Raw genomic sequence first — 16,391 nt, 5'->3', positions numbered from 1 at the left:
CTGAACTAAAATAAATTGAATTTATCTGTATGTTATTTAATTTTATGTCATGCCAAACAGGACACTGTTCTCCAGGTCTCATCAAATGGTAAAAATTCCTCTCATAACAATAAAAATTGTTTTCATAACTTCACACTGACTCCCAATCTGGACACAGGCGGTCCAGTGTCATGAGAGGTCTGCTTGTTAGATCGAGGAGCAGCGCTTAAAGGCTCAGAAATTATGCACAGAGATGTTTCAGTTCATGAGGCGTGCAGGGATGTCAGGGGGATTCCAGTAATATAGGCATGCAGAAGAATGGCTGTAGAGGCTCATACATGTGCTTCAAAGTAGAATTTTCACTCAGCAGGAGAAGGTTTGGAGCTTTATGAGCTGCACGGTAACACACCAGTGAGAAATAAATCTCTGTAGGATCCTCCTTTCACTCTGCCTCTGTGAACTGATCCCAGGTCAGGTGAAATGATATCAGTGTCAGATCAGATATTGTGGACAACAGGTTGCTGTTTTACAGCTGTAAACGGTCATACTGATGGTGTATTAATAATGAATATTCCATTCTTGTAGTCAAAACTAAAAATGTCAAAATCATAAAAACAAGACATGATACAAGGGCAGCATGATATTGTCTAACTTTTATTTAGAGTTCTTGAAGGTAAATCTCCTGTCTAATTAACATAATTTACATTTTTGTGTGTAAGCATGCAGCACTCATTAAATAATACACTATACTGCCAAAAGTATTCATTCACCCATCCAAATAATTGAAATCAGGTGTTCCAATCACTTCCATGGCCACAGGTGTATAAAATCAGACTGTTTCTACAAATGTTTGTGAAAGAATGGGTCTCTCTCAGGAGCTCAGTGAATTCCAGTGTGGTACTATGAAAGGATGCCACCTGTGCAACAAGTCCAGTGGTGAAATTTCCTGGCTCCTAAATATTCCACAGTAAACTGTCAGTGGTATTATAACAAAGTGGAAGTGATTGGGAATGACAGCAACTCAGCCACGAAGTGGTAGGCCACGTAAAATGATGGAGTGGGGTCAGCGGATGCTGAGGTGCATAGTGCGCAGAGGTTGCCAACTTTCTGCAGAGTCAATCGCTACAGACCTCCAAACTTCATGTGGCCTTCAGATTAGCTCAAGAACAGTGCATAGAGAGCTTCATGGAATGGGTTTCCATGGCCGAGCAGCTGCATCCAAGTCATACATCACCAAGTGTAATGCAAAGCGTGGGATGCAGTGGTGTAAAGCACGCTGCCACTGGACTATAGAGCAGTGGAGACGCGTTCTTTGGAGTGACAAGTCGCGCTTCTCCATCTGGAAATCTGATGGACAAGTCTGGGTTTGGCGGTTGCCAGGAGAACGGTACTTGTCTGACTGCATTGTGCCAAGTGTAAAGTTTGGTGGAGGGGGGATTATGGTGTGGGCTTGTTTCTCAGGAGCTGGGCTTGGCCCCTTAGTTCCAGTGAAAGGAACTCTGAATGCTTCAGCATACCAAGAGATTTTGGACAATTCCATGCTCCCAACTTTGTGGGAACAGTTTGGGGATGGCCCCTTCCTGTTCCAACATGACTGTGCACCAGTGCACAAAGCAAGGTCCATAAAGACATGGATGAGAGAGTTTGGTGTGGATGAACTTGACTGGCCTGCACAGAGTCCTGACCTCAACCTGATAGAGCACCTTTGGGATGAATTAGACCGAGACTGAGAGCCAGGTCTTCTTGTCACAAATGCGCTTCTGGAAGAGTGGTCAAAAATTCCCATAAACACACTCCTAAACCTTGTGGAAAGACTTCCCAGAAGAGTTGAAGCTGTTATAGCTGCAAAGGCTGGACCGGCATCATATTAAACCCTATGGGTTAAGAATGGAATGCCACTTAAGTTCATATGAGAGTCAAGGCAGGTGAGCTAATACTTTTGGCAATATAGTGTATATGCATCTAATATTATATAATTTAAACGTATGAATATTTAAGTCTATACATGAGCATTTGGTCGAAGCTGATGTCACAAAAAAAAAAAAAAAAATCTGGCCTGCAGGACATCTCACTGGATCAAATGAATTTGACACCCCTGCTCAAGGCGGATAATTGTCCTCTGTTAGAGTGACTCACTTTACTCAAAGAATAGTTAGAGCCCTAGTTTGAAGATCTGCTCCAGACATATTTTAAAACTAACAGAAACATTTCCCTTAAAATAATAATACAAAAGTTTCTTTGTGCCATTAAAAGACTGTTTAATATTATTTTCTAAACAAAAATACAAATTTGATCCATTTATAAAGTTGAGCTTCTGAATTCAAACATGTCTCCAAGTTTACTGAAAAGTTCTCACATTACACTTGTGTGAGTTTTTGACATTTTTGACTATTATTGGTTCCAAACTAGTCTTGATCATGCTCTTACATTCACATATTGGGCTGAGATTTGATAAAAGAGAAACACTCCCATTGGAAGATAAATGTTAAAATGAAGCACTGCTGTGCCAAACTGTTTGCAAACATCATTCTGCACAGAGAGGGTCAAACATTCAAGTGAAACAGCAATAAAGAAAACACATTCTGAGGAGAATAGGGACTTGAAGGTCTTCTAAAGGTCATGTGTGGAGTCTTCGCCCAACCCAAACTGGTGTAAGAAAATGCAGTGGGATCTTCAATAAAAAACTTATTTCAAAGGAAACCAAACGGCAACCTCTGGTGCTAAAAAAAAAATAGTAAGCTAGCTGTTCATCTCCTTGAATGGCCACTTCAGGCTCGCTGAAATCTCAGAATCTCTTTTGATTCGTGTGGTTGAATGCCAAGCTGAATGTGTTTACAGCCAGGAGCATTCAAAAAGAGGGTATGATTTTAAACCAGTTCATGTATCTATTTATATTTTGTATCGAAAAGGAGATCTTAATGTTTTCTCTGCTGTTTTTAATTATTTAAGAACACAGAACAAAAGAGGAAACACAACAAAGAGATAAAAAAGAAAAGAAAGGGCTGCAAATTCAGAACAGACATTTTAAATAAAGTCCCAAACAAACTGAGCAACACCAGATTATGGGAAAAGGAAAAACTTGTTGCAGGGAGCTGAAATATTACTATAAACAGCAAACATGCTGCTCATACATAAATATAATGCAAAGAGAGAGTTTTCTATCATTACAATAGTGCTCAGCACCTCTAGGGGGAGCTAAATGGAGCAGCCTTCATTCAACAGGAGGGAGAGAGATTTACCCTGTACAGAATGGAGGGATTGTCAGACCACAGTTCAGGTCAGTTTCTGGGCTGGTTTTCTTTCATCTATGAAAATGGGCGGAAGATGAAAAAATCCTTTCAGCATGAGGAGGCTGAGGTGTGCCGACATCAAATGTTCTGAAAGAACGGGACAAGAAATAAGGATTTAAGCACAATGTGCAGGGTTCAAAAAGGCAGAAAAGAATCAGCAACCAAAACCAGAGGAGTAAGCAGAAAGCAGAGTCAGAAAAAAATCATGCTCTGGAGTCTAACAAGAGAGAAAGACTGGAACGAGATCACACAAGGAGAATGCAACAAACTGAAAACATGAGGGAGCACGCACAGGGATTACATAGACAATTCCTTCAGAGTCTGGTCCTTGGTAGGATAACCTGGTGAGTCTTGAGAAATCTCATGGCAGTAATAACACCCCGGACACTGAGATCATCCCAGAGTCTGACTCTAACCCCTGACTTCCACCAGGTCCGTCTCTGCTCCAGCATGGCTGCAGTGCAGCACTGCTGGACTGCTAGACTCGCAAGACTGAGGAGTTTTGCGGTAGTTACACCTCCCACCTGACCGTGTGAGTAGAAACTACTTAAGTGCTTTAAAACATACAAACACACGAGAAGCTATTGTTCTAAACTGCAGGAGTAGGATGAACTTGCTTGGATTTGTCTCAGTTTTGTCCATTCATGTGGATTTTTGTGCTTCTACCAAGGGTCAGTAACCCTTTAAAAACTAGAAAAGTACTCAGAGAGAACAGACCCCCGCCATTAGCCCTATCTCCCAATAGTGAAGAATCCTTTAAAAAATTCCTTGATCCATCTCCATGTGCCCCCGACCACGGCATTCGCTGATCACTCCCTCCCCGGTAGAGTGGAAACATGATGAGGCAAAGCATTGGCTTCGCTACGGGTGGACTGTCATGGTGGAAACATTGCCTACTGGTGCCAAGAGATGCACTGATAGTCTCACCCATGGTCTCACTGGACGAATGGAAGTCAAGGCAGAGGGTGAATATTCCTCTATTCCTCCCAGCATTGTGAGTATTCTCGCTACAAATCGCTGTCTTTCTCTCTGTTATGCTCCGACTTGTCTCCTCGACCGGGCGTGCGTCTTTCAAACTCTATAAACTCCAAAACTTTGGATAGAAAGACACCCAAATGCGGCTGGGATTGAAGTTACTCATGTCTGCCATCTCCTGGTGTAAAGTGGTAACAGCACAGACCTCTGCCATTAGCCCTATCTCCCAGTAGTACAGAATCCTTAAAAAAAATTCCTAGAACCAGACGGTGATCCGGATCAGTCCCAAAATCTAATTAGTTCTTCCTTATGCCATTTCTGCCATTTCCTGAAAATTTCATCAAAATCTGTCCACAACTTTTTGAGTTATGTTGCTAACAAACGAACAAACTAACAGACGAACAAACCCACCCGATTACCAATAAATGCGCTTCCACCTGCTCCTCTGAACTGGCTCTGCTATGCCTCTTTATGACATTTTGTTAATGTAGCAAAAGGAAATACAGTCTAGCATCAACACAGAATATTTTATTCTGAATCCTAACCAGATATTTTAATGCGGTTTCAGCAGCACTTCCTGCCCCATTTGATTGGCTCCATGCTGAATTTATGGGCAGGTCTCTGGCATCCAGCAGAAATAAATGTCCAGCGTATCTGCTGCGGAGGACTCCGGACAGCCGGGGATGTGACAGAGCAGAGGTGCAGTGCAGCAGAGCTGGTCGAAGCACCTACGAACCTTCAGTCGACGTGCTGAAGCAGCCTTATTTCCATCCTGCACGAAGAATGCAAAGAGAGGAGGTGGTCTAGAAGCTACACCTGGCCTGTTTGATGGCCACATCCAACCCATGTATTCAAAACCAAGAACACTCTTGAAAGGCGAGGCAAGAGTTCGCCCTGGCAACACATTTGGAACAGACTAGTGAGTGTGCATGATTACGCCATTGGCAGCAGAAATCAATGTGGAGATAGCACTGTTGTACTGTTTTTGTGTATTTTTGAAGACAAGAAAACGGTGCATTGGATTGTGAGGAATTCCTGCAGATACAAATGTACATCCTTAAAAATTTTCTGTTTGAAGGACTCAGTCCTTTGAAGAATTTTGAGACACTGGAAAAGTCCTCTGATGATGTAATAGAAAAACAGAGACGAGGCTATGTAATGCCCTACAAGCATCATTCAGGGGCCTCTTGTAATTTCAGAGTAATTGTGTAGGATGTCTGTGTTGTCAATCCTGTACAAATCAACCATGTCTGTAATTTGCGGAGTAAAATATTCCAGGGCAAATTACCTCCTTTATCTCAGCACACACAGAGGTCCACAGGTGATACGAATCCCGTGCAAATAGCATTTAATAAAATACAAATCATGAACATGAACAAAAGTAAAACATGACCCTAGGTAACTTGACTGGCTATGTCATTGCTTCAAATAAACAAAGTAAAACCGTTTAATCATGTATTATCATACTGTTTCAGCGTTGGATACAACATGAAGTTTATGATGTCATTTTAAGGCAGTGTTCCCTCATTAGATTACTGTTTATCAGGATGGAAACTTTATTTCAAAAAGCTGTAATAATGACAGCTTTGACTTTATGCTTGGGTTAAGATTTGCCTCTATATGCATTACAGTAAATGTGATGATTATGCTCCTTCCTTTCAGTGCAAGTCAAACCATTAAATGCACACATTTTAGAGACTTAGATGCAAATTGAAATGCAATGAAGCTATGGCTTCTTATACCATTTACCATTACAGAGTGAACAGCAGACAGGCAGTAATGTAATGCAGTAATGACTCCATCTAAGAGAAACTTAGCATTATAATTTTGTCTTATATAGAATAAAATATCTAAATCTTCTCTGTGGCTCCGAGCTTACACCATTTACTGCTCTGTTTTTTCTGTCTCTTAACTTTCTTCGCTGTAACGACGCTTCGGCTGACAGAAAATATCTTTATAACATGACGATACCACTGTGTGCAATAAATGTTCTAACCTGGACATGTTTTTTTCTTTATGTTTAATCATGCAGGCCAGTGAGGTACTCTGACATTTTTTCTTTAATTATGATCAGGGTCCAAAATGAGCGCTTACCTCTTGCCAAATGTGGATAGAAAGCTAATAATTAAAGGCTGGCACCGTGGTGGGTGTGCTGATGAACACAGGGCTGGCTCTCGTGTTTTTGGCGCCCCCACCCACCAGCAACTCAAAATAACCTGGGAAAAAAAAAAATTACTGACATGTTTTCTACAAAAACTATTTCAATGTAACGCACTTTGACATGCAAGAAAGGAAATTCAATAGAGACCCGACAAACTGATTTGAGCTGACTACAATGTGAAAAGACAGGACATAAATCCACCCTCCCCAGCTAATTTTAATGGAAAAAATCTCCATTTGATGCTATTTGTATATATGATTTACAATCAAAGAGTAGATCAGAAACAGTTCAGCATTTACAGTCTACAAAAGCCTGATCTCTTTTTGATTACAAACCAGTTTTGTGCCATAACTCAGAGAACTGATTTAATTCTCTTATAATTCAACACAGATGACACTCACTTCAGTGTGCTATGTGGAGCCATGGCGGAAGTGTACTTAAGTCAATGCATTTAGAGAATCTCAACATCTATCTTTAACAACATGTATGCTGGTTGAAAGTATTTTGGTTGGTGAAATTTCTGGCTTACCAGCCAAAAAAAGAGCAAAACCCTGATTGTGATTAAAAAGACTTACAATGGTGGAGTTTAAATAATATGCAGTAAAGCTGCATTTCCACCACGTGGTCTGGTTTGGTATGGAGCACAATTATTTGTTTGGGAAAAGTAACGAAACTACCAATCTGCACTGTATACGTCCAACTTTTTTAGCACCCAACCCCAAAAGGCGGAGCTTGCCATGCTGCAGTCACCTGATTGGTTGAAAGAATTTTCACTTCCCATGGACAGAGGAACCAGTGTACAAACACAAGAAGGGCAATGTTTTCCACTGAGCAAAAGGCTAGCAGCACCTGTTTAACAGCTTTTCTCCCACATTTTGTCAAAAATATAATTTTAACATAAAACTATTACTTAGCAAATACTAGTAAACCTTGTAAGGTTCTGGTTAGATCACAGTGACCACCCAATTCGAAACTTAAAGGTAAAGAGTCAAAGTGATGTCTTGTGCATAAACAAGTTCTAACTGGGGATGTTACCATACTTTATCCATCCAATATGATTCTGATACCAAGGTGTTGAGTATGGGCCGAAACCAAGTACTGATCTAATACCAGTGTAAACTTTCTGGACTGACTGTGAAAGCCAAAATAATTTAATATTTGACTCAATAAACAGAATCATAATGTACAGCATCTCTGTGACCCTAAAGTTGTTTTCCTGCTGATTATTGAGTTTTAGTCCTAAACATTAAAATAAGAATAACACAGGGGCTGCATCACATGATTATTGAACACCCTGCAATTGGCTGACAGACCCTCACAAAGGGTTAACAATATAGCGGTTAGCATTCAAGTTAGCATTCAAGCTAGCGGTAATAACTTATTGTTATTTTATTTAAATGGATAAAGAGATGTTCCATTGGGTTTAATGGTGTGGCTTTAATCTTGGAAGTCCCCAAAAGTCATACGAGTTTCAGGCTCTCTGAAAATGCTGCTGCAAGGGATTCAAAGGCATCAATAGCCTCGATGGGGAGGTACAACAGCTAGCTTTGAGAGAAAAATAAGTAAGAGACAACGATTTTTGGTTCCAAAGTTGTTTAACTTTCGATAAACAATGTCACTTCTTGTCATGTATGACAGCGCTGACCTGGAAGGCAGTGATGGGTCATGTGCAAAAGCTGCGGCTCTGAGAACCAATGCTTTGTAGTGAATCAGAAGAGCCGGCTCGCATAGAGTGAGAGCCGGCTCCCAGTTTTTTTTTTTCCTTTCGCTGCTTAGCTCTCAGTGGTCAGCCCATAAACTGTAGAAAGAATTGGACAAACCCAGTGTGACGTCAGCCGTCTGCTTACAATAGGCGGACTCAAACGGCTCTTGAAGCTAATCCATGGAGGCTTCCATATTGAAATTGTGGTCTCAACCGAACTTTGGATCAACCTAATGGCCCTCCCACTAAGTGCGACTTCCTGTCAGCTAGCTAGCTAGCATTCTGGTAAACAAAAACGTAGCCTCTGCCTGACGAGCTATCTCTCAATCGAATGAGACGCGCCAATCAACATGAAGTGAGGTTTATCCTAAACATAAACCAAACGATCATGGTACAAAAAAAATTCAACCCCAGTACCGTGAGAGCACAATAAGACACTAGCTAATGAGACACATTTGTTTTTTAAACCAGGCTGTAAACCAGTTTATTTCTAGTGTGAAAAACAACTGTTTAACATGTATGCAGATGGGACTTCCGGTGTTCCTGCAGTCAGCCTCAAGTGGACACTCGCGGTATTGCAATTTTTTGCACTTCCGCATTGGCTTTATTTTTCAGGACTGGAGGTTACCGGCGCACAAAATTAGGCAATTATAAGGCTTCTCATAAAAACACTGAATGCAACAGGGTTTTCAACACACTAACCATTATTTTTTGCAAAGTTAAGGTAAAATATAGGGCTACAAAAGAGCTGTTCGGTAGTCGAAAAAGCTGGCTCTTCTTTGAGAGCCGAGCCAAAAGAGCCAGCTTTCTGAAAAGAGCCAAACTTCCCATCACTACTGGAAGGTATTTTGAGTTTCACATTCAGAGAAAAAGTGTCACGCAGCCACTATTCTTCGCTGCTGCAGTGGGTCCTTTGGTTCTTCTTCACTGCTCTAAAGCAGCTTGTGGGTGCAGTGTTTTCCAGCAGTAAAGAAGAATTGATTGCTGGTTTATAACACTAACATTTTGCATGGCTAAATGAAGTAAAAGCTTAACCAAACAGTATCAGATCAGTGCATAAACTCATGTACTTGCCAATATCAATACCTGCATTTGAAGCAGTGTCAGACGTATTTCCAATACTGGTATTGGAATCAGACACACCCAAGTTCTATGAGTCAGTTCTTTTATGTGAGCGATAGGAGCAGGCTTGTATTTGAGAGCCAGTTTTGTTTATTAGACTGTTTCTTTTAAATGTTACAAAGAGAAGAGCTGTTTGGGAGGTGGAAAAACAGCTCTTATTACTGAGCCAATCTAAATGACGTGGATCTAATAAAGAGCCAGAATTGCCATCACTAAAAGTGAGGCTGGACAGATATTGGCTGTGGAAAAGCAAGCAAGGCCTCATTTACTGACATCCCTCATTTACTGGCAGATCTTTCTGATGAACCTGAGAAGTCTATACGGCTGTCCAACAGCACCTCAGCTACTCCTCTCATCAATACTGTGAACTGTAAATAGTTCTTAAATGTCATGATGACTCAGCGCGATCACACCTACCTCCACTTTTCCCAACTATGTTAGAAAAGTTTAACATACTTGCAGCTTTAGTTTGGCTCATTTGCTTCAATGTAATTTTAATCAGGACCATGACTGGGAGTTTTTTTGTTTTTGTAGTCATCTGCTTTTCTTCAAACAAGGCTCACCACCAGAACCAGTCCAGAACAACCTCAGTCAGAGCTCAAGATGAATATTAGCATGGAGGAATTTTTAATCAAACATTTTAGTCTGTGGATGTTCTGAAATTCTCTTACTGCATGAATGAGTCCCTTTTAAAATGTGTTTTCACTACAATCAATGATTAATGATCATCTCTTCAAGTTGTAAAACTGGTCATCTTGATTAATGTTGGAAGACGGAGTGAAGCATGATTAACACTGCGGCTAAAAACATACGTTTAGCTTTTTCTGGTTATTCGTACAACCAGGAACAGGATGTTTAAACCATTGCTGTCAAAGGCACAAATTTATTGGTACAAAAACAAACGGTTCTATTAGGTACCAGAGCTATGCAAGGATTTTCAGACTGTAAAACCTGTTACTTAAAATATAATTTAAGGGGATATTTGATTTTAAAATGACAGTTGTGTTTGCTAAATTGAGGGTGAAATTCTTTTTGAGGACTTTGTTTAAATCCACACTAGTAAAGCCGATACTGAACGTCTTAAGATCCATTTTATGATAATAATGATAATAACAATATTAATAACTAGAAAAGCACTCGGAGACCACAGACTTCAGCCATTAGCCCTATCTCTCAATGGTGAAGAATCCTTTAAAAAATTCCTGGATCCATTCCCATGTGCCCCTGACCACGGCATTTGCCGATTACTCCCTCCCTGGTGGGGTGGAAACAGGGTGAGGCAAAGCACTGGCTTTGCTACAGGTGGACTGTCATGGCAGAAGCACCCACAGTCTCACCGGATGACTGGAAGTCATGACAGAGGGTGAATATTCCTCTATTCCTCCCAGCGTTGTGAGTGTTCTCGCTACAATTCGCTGTCTTTCTCTCTGTTACGCTCCGACTCGTCTCCTTGACCGGGCGTGCGTCTTTCAAACTCTATAAACTCCAAAAATTTGAATAGAAACACAGCCACAAATGCTGCTGGGATTGAAGTTACTCATGTCCGCCATCTCCTGGTGTAAAGTGGTAACAGCACAGACCTCCGCATTAGCCCTTGCTCCCAGTTGTAAAAAATCATTAAAAAAATTCCTGGATCCAGACGGTGATCCGGATCAGTCCCAAAATCTAATTAGTTCTTCCTTATGCCATTTCTGCCATTTCCTGAAAATTTCATCAAAATCTGTCCACAACTTTTAGAGTTATGTTACTAACAAATGAACAAAGGACCAGAAATGTAAAAGCATTTAAAATATTAGGAAGAGATGGAAAGGAATATCAATCAAAATGGTAAGGAGGAGAATAGAAACAGTTAAAATGTGTAGAGATTAATAAGTCGTCATACGAAAATTAAAATTCTAGACAGTAAAAGATATTTTTCATAATCATAACAATGATAATAGTTGTAAATAGAGGGGGACACAATAAAAATGGGGGGAGGCTCTAAAAAAACAAGTAAGAGAAGTGGAGATATCACATAAGAATCAATAACCATAAAATACAAAGCCGAGAAGAGCAGACATAGAGGCTTTAAGGTTAGTAGAAGTAGAAGTAGAAGAACTAAGAGATAAAAATTAATAAAAAAGAGTTTTGAAAAGTGATTTAAAAGATGTCACTGATTCAGCATGCCTTATCTCCTCAGGCAGGTCGTTCCAAAGTCGAGGTGCCCTACCTTTAATTTTGAGCCTCGACCTTGGAACGACCAGGAGGCCCCTGGAGGATCTAAGGCTGCGGCCTGGCTTGTAGGGGGTTAAAAGCTCTGTTAGGTAGTTTGGAGCCAGGCCCTTCAGTGCTTTAAAAGTGATAAGTAAAGTATTAAAATCATTTCTAAAACTTTAGGGATGTTATAATGGGGGTAATGTTAAAACCAGTTAGAAACCTAGCTGCTGCATTCTGAACTAACTGTAGGCGAGAGAGGGATTTTTGAGTGATACCAGGGAGGAGGGAGTTACAATAATCGAGTCTGGAGAAGATGAAGGCATGGATGATTTTTTCAAGGTCTGACTGGCTGAGTATTGATTTTATGTTGGTGATAGTTCTGATGTGGAAAAAAACATGACAGGACAACTTTATTGGTATGGGTGGCGAAGGTGAGATCTGAATCAAATATAACTCCTAGATTTCTGGCTGTGGGTCTGATGTTTTCTGAGAGGGTACTGAGATTGGACTGTATGGCTGGGTGGAGTTTTGAATGTTAAAAAGTATTATTTCTGATTTTGAGTTATTGAGCTGAAGAAAATTCTGAGCCATCCAGCAGGTTTTATCATTTAGACAGTTTTTTACAGCAGCTAGGCTTCTAGGGTTCTCAGGTCTCAGGGGCAGGTTTAACTGTGTGTCGTCTGCATAGCAGTGAAAGGAGAGGGGGTAACGTATAAATAGAGAATAAAATCGGACCTAAAACCAAACCTTGTGGTACACCACAGGTAAGAACAGGGTAGAGGAGGAGTGATTACCCATGGTGACCACAAAGGTTCGCTCTAAAAGATAAGAATAAAACCAAATTATGATCATATATTACTGCCAGCTGGAATGCTAACGCGAATGCTAACCGCCATATTGTTTACCTTCGTGAGGGTCTGTCAGCCAATGGCAGGCTGTTCCATAATCCCGTCATGCTGAATAGAGCACAATGAAGAAAGACAGAGAGTCTGTGATGCAGCCACCTGTGTTATTCCTATTTTAATATTTAAGAGTAAAACTCAAACAACTTTAGGGTCACAGAGATGCTGTACATCAGGGGTGTCAAACTCAAGGCCTGGGGGCCAAATCCGGCCCATGGAACAGTTACAGCCGGCCCACAAGATCATATGATATTTCTGTTATAACTGGCCCGTCAGTATGCAGATTTCCTCAAGTTTAAAAATGTAAACGTATCCTTGATGATATAAGATATCCTTGTTGAGTTATAAAATCTGAAAAAGTAAGGAGTAAAAATGATTTGATATAAAGTCAGAAATGAGGGAAATAAATTGATTTGTGTTTTAATTTCACATTTTCAATTTTGCATCTCACAATTATGACTCAAAATTGAGATTTTGACTCTTTATTTTGTACTTTCAGCAATTCAACTCATAACTTTGACTTCTTCTATAATATTTTATACTTAAAGATTCATAATTTAAAATTTTAAGTCATGTTTTGACCTTTTTAACTAAATATTTTGCATTTTATCTCATATTTTCAACTTCTTACTTTGACTTCATTATCCCATAGTTTGACCTTTAAGACTAACAATTTGAAATTTTGAATCATATTTTGACTTTTAATTTCATGATTACAAATTTTATTTCATATTTTGACCTTTAAAGCTTGTAATTTAGAATTTCTTTCTAATATATTTGCCTTTAAAAAACATTTTTCAATTTCAATTTCATGTTTTGACCTTTTTGAACTAATACATTTACTTCTCTCAGATTATGAGCCTTTAAACTTACCTTTTTTACTTTTTAACCTCAAAATCATTCATCATCAATGCATTTTTTTTCATATTTTATTACTGGTGAAATGAGGTTGACAGTTTATGGTTAAAATGTTGACCCTGTTAGGCCCTCAGGTTAGACCTGAATCCAGAATCTGGCCCCTGCTGTGTTTGAGTTTGACACCCTTGCTGTACATTATGATTGTATTGGTTGAGCCATGTTCTGAGTCAAATATAGGTCTAAAATAATTTGCTAGTCTGCACAGTCAGTCCAGAAAGTTCATGCTGGTATCGAATCAGTACTCTTTATCTGCCGATACCCAACACCTTGGCATTGGAATTTTACCGGGATGGAGAAAATGGTATCAGAACCTCTCTAGTCAACAGAGGTGTAAAAAATGAAAGAGTATAGTACTCAGGTAAAAGTACAGTTACTCTGGTTAAATTTAATTTAAGTAGAACTGATGTTAGATATACTCAAAAAAGTACACCACACAATTACAGTAATTAGAGTAAATGTAATATGCTACTTTCTACCCCTGGTTACACTGAGATTCCCATTCCTAGTCATGCATAAGTGCATTCCTCACTCAAACTTGCTCTCAGTCACTTCAATCAGTGATATTAATAATCTATAATGTCTGATAAAGTCATTCAGGTCTGCTCATTACTGACTCGCTTCTGTCTGATCCGTTCTTATTCTTAGAACCTACTCCATGTTTCTTGCGCCTTATCTTAAGCATTTCCTATCGTGCCTGCTTTATTGTCATATCGCACCTGACAGACCGCTCTGCAAAGCTGCCAGCTTTATGAACATCCTACCACCTGTTCCACAGGGGGAAACACACACAATGCACATCTAATTTGATCTTAACATGTCTGGTGACAGGGAGTGAAGGTACAGTATCTCTGCACAGCTGTGTTGAGACTCTTTATAGAAACCACCTGTCAGTTTGTTTTCATATCACCTGAGATGCCACACAAAGCGAAAAGCCAGAAACCAGCGCAGTAAAATGTTTTGAAGTGATTCCAGTTTATTTGAAATACAATTTCACCACCTCAAAGTTCCACTTCACACTCGATTTGCGGCGTTGAAAACCCAGCGGCCCGGTCAATACCGTCTGAGGTGGAACATTCCGGGTAGAAATTGGTGAACGTGCAAGCCTTTAGTGTGGCGGGGGCAACATTTGAGCACACATTAAGTCTGTCAGATCTGATAGCTGTGGTGTGGGACCTCGTCAGCTCTTTCCTATTGATATAAATCTTCACAATTACCGTGACATTTTGCTTTGGCTAAATCAAGTGGCGGCTCTTTCAGGAAAAGTGTCGTGTCAGCAGCAGAGTTCAGCCTCCTGGGACCCTCATTCCCCTGATAGCATTCAGCGGCAGACTGGGGCTTTGACACATGCAGAAAAGAATAAACACCAATTTAGTTTGGAGTGCATACGAGATACTCAGAGATTAGAGCAGAGGTTGATGGGAGCAAACCAGGAGAATCACAGAATAAACATTTGCTCTCTCCTCTTCATGCTTCAGCTCTGACAGCTTGACAGGAATTTGTCGTCACAAACACAGATTGAGCTCTGTGACCAACAGCGGAGCCCATTACAAACCCCTCCTTTAACATATTAATATAAATCTCCCATCAGACAACAGTAGTTCTCCTCGAAATGACTCTGCCTCCACGAACTCTGAGTATATTCTGCTCTGTTCTGCAGTGGCCATCTGGAAAAAAGCTGTTCCCCGTTTGCTGTTTTTTTAAACTAAAGACGGCCTCTAAAGCCTCGTCGAGCTTCTGTCAGTCACAATAAAAGCTGTGGTGGAAACCCACACGTTTCCCACGTGCCCCACTGCATTCATTAACAGTCCCTTCCCACATAAAGAGAGACGCTCAGCGCTAAAATGAAAGAAAAAGATACAGAAAGAGTATGTTCAAGAGAGGAGCAGAGGGTTTATCCCTTTGTTGCTCTATTTCTCTCTCACACAGGAATCTCCTTTGTGGATTGAATCTCCTTTGACTACAGTAAAAGGGTCCACACAGGTCAAATGTGACACATAATCCTGTGTGATTTGATTATACGCCTCCTGGCTCGACACAGCTTCACCACCTCAGTCTTTCATTACAGAGGGGAGGAGAATCGGGTCTCATCATGAAGAGGCAGTCACGCATCCCGACTTGGTCTAGACCATAGATCTGAGAGCCTCCATCCGTCATCTCTCAGGATCCTCCTCACGCTTCACTGACGGCAGGAAGGAAGCGTACCTCTGCACAGGAAGTTAACACAGCGCTCTGTCTCTGAGGAGTCGTACGGCTATTCAGCAGAGTTAAGTAAAGGCCTGACACATTCAGTGATATATACCGCTGCAAATTCCTAAGTGCCAGGCACACAGTGGAGCCTCGAAAAACAACAACATTCACAGCTGAAGTTTCCACGCTGCCTGTCAGAAATGTCTGCAAGCATCTCCACATGAAATCCTTTTAATCTGCTCCCAAACACATTTACAGCTCCTTTACTGCATGCAATGCTTCATTAGTTCAGGGGATCTCAACCTTTCCAGCCTGTGACCCCAAAAATAAAGGTGCCAGATCCGGGGTCCAGTGGTGTGCACAAGGCAGTGGCAGAGGGGCGGTCGTTCCCCCTCGTGGCCCAATTGTTAAAAAATTCGCACTTAAGTGCCCTCTTGGGAGCCAAAATGTGTGTTAAAGTGCCCTCTTGGGAGCCAAAATGTGTGTTAAAGTGCCCTCTTGGGAGCCAAAACACACATTAAAGTGCCCTCTTGGGAGCCAAAACACGTGCTAAAGTGCCCTCTTGGGAGCCAAAATGTGTGTTAAAGTGCCCTCTTGGGAGCCAAAACACGTGCTAAAGTGCCCTCCCGGTTGGCAAAGCACATTAAACTGCCCTCTTGAGTGGAAATAAATGCACTAAGCTGCCCCCTTGGCTGGTTAAAATATGATAAATTGCCCACTTGGGTGGCAAAAAGGCATGTTTAAGTACCCTCCTTGTTGGCAAAACACACTAAACTGCCCTCTTGGGTGAAGAAAACACACTGAACTCCAGAAGACCATTAGGACCAAGAGATACTACGAAACATTACTGTTGCAATGACTTTTAGGTTGGGCCCTTTTTTGATCTATATTGAGCCAGAACTATATCTCACAGAACCAGTTTGGATTATCTGGTGCTAATATGGTGTTAAAATGCATTA

At 40.8% G+C, this 16,391-nt stretch overlaps 1 long non-coding RNA gene across 1 annotated transcript in view; it reads right to left on the bottom strand.

Annotated features, from left to right (window-relative positions):
• Positions 1-2,284: 2,284 nt before the first annotated feature.
• LOC121516045 overlaps positions 2,285-16,391 on the bottom strand; it is a 92,398-nt gene continuing 78,291 nt past the window's right edge. Inside the window, exon 3 of the long non-coding RNA XR_005992439.1 lies at positions 2,285-3,356. This is a non-coding gene — a long non-coding RNA (uncharacterized LOC121516045). The remainder of the gene's footprint in view (positions 3,357-16,391) is intronic.

The sequence above is a fragment of the Cheilinus undulatus genome, linkage group 10 (genome assembly GCF_018320785.1).
Source record: "Cheilinus undulatus linkage group 10, ASM1832078v1, whole genome shotgun sequence".
Lineage (NCBI taxonomy): Eukaryota > Metazoa > Chordata > Actinopteri > Labriformes > Labridae > Cheilinus > Cheilinus undulatus.
Note: the sequence above shows the minus strand (reverse complement) of the source record. Positions and strands in the feature narration are given on the sequence as shown.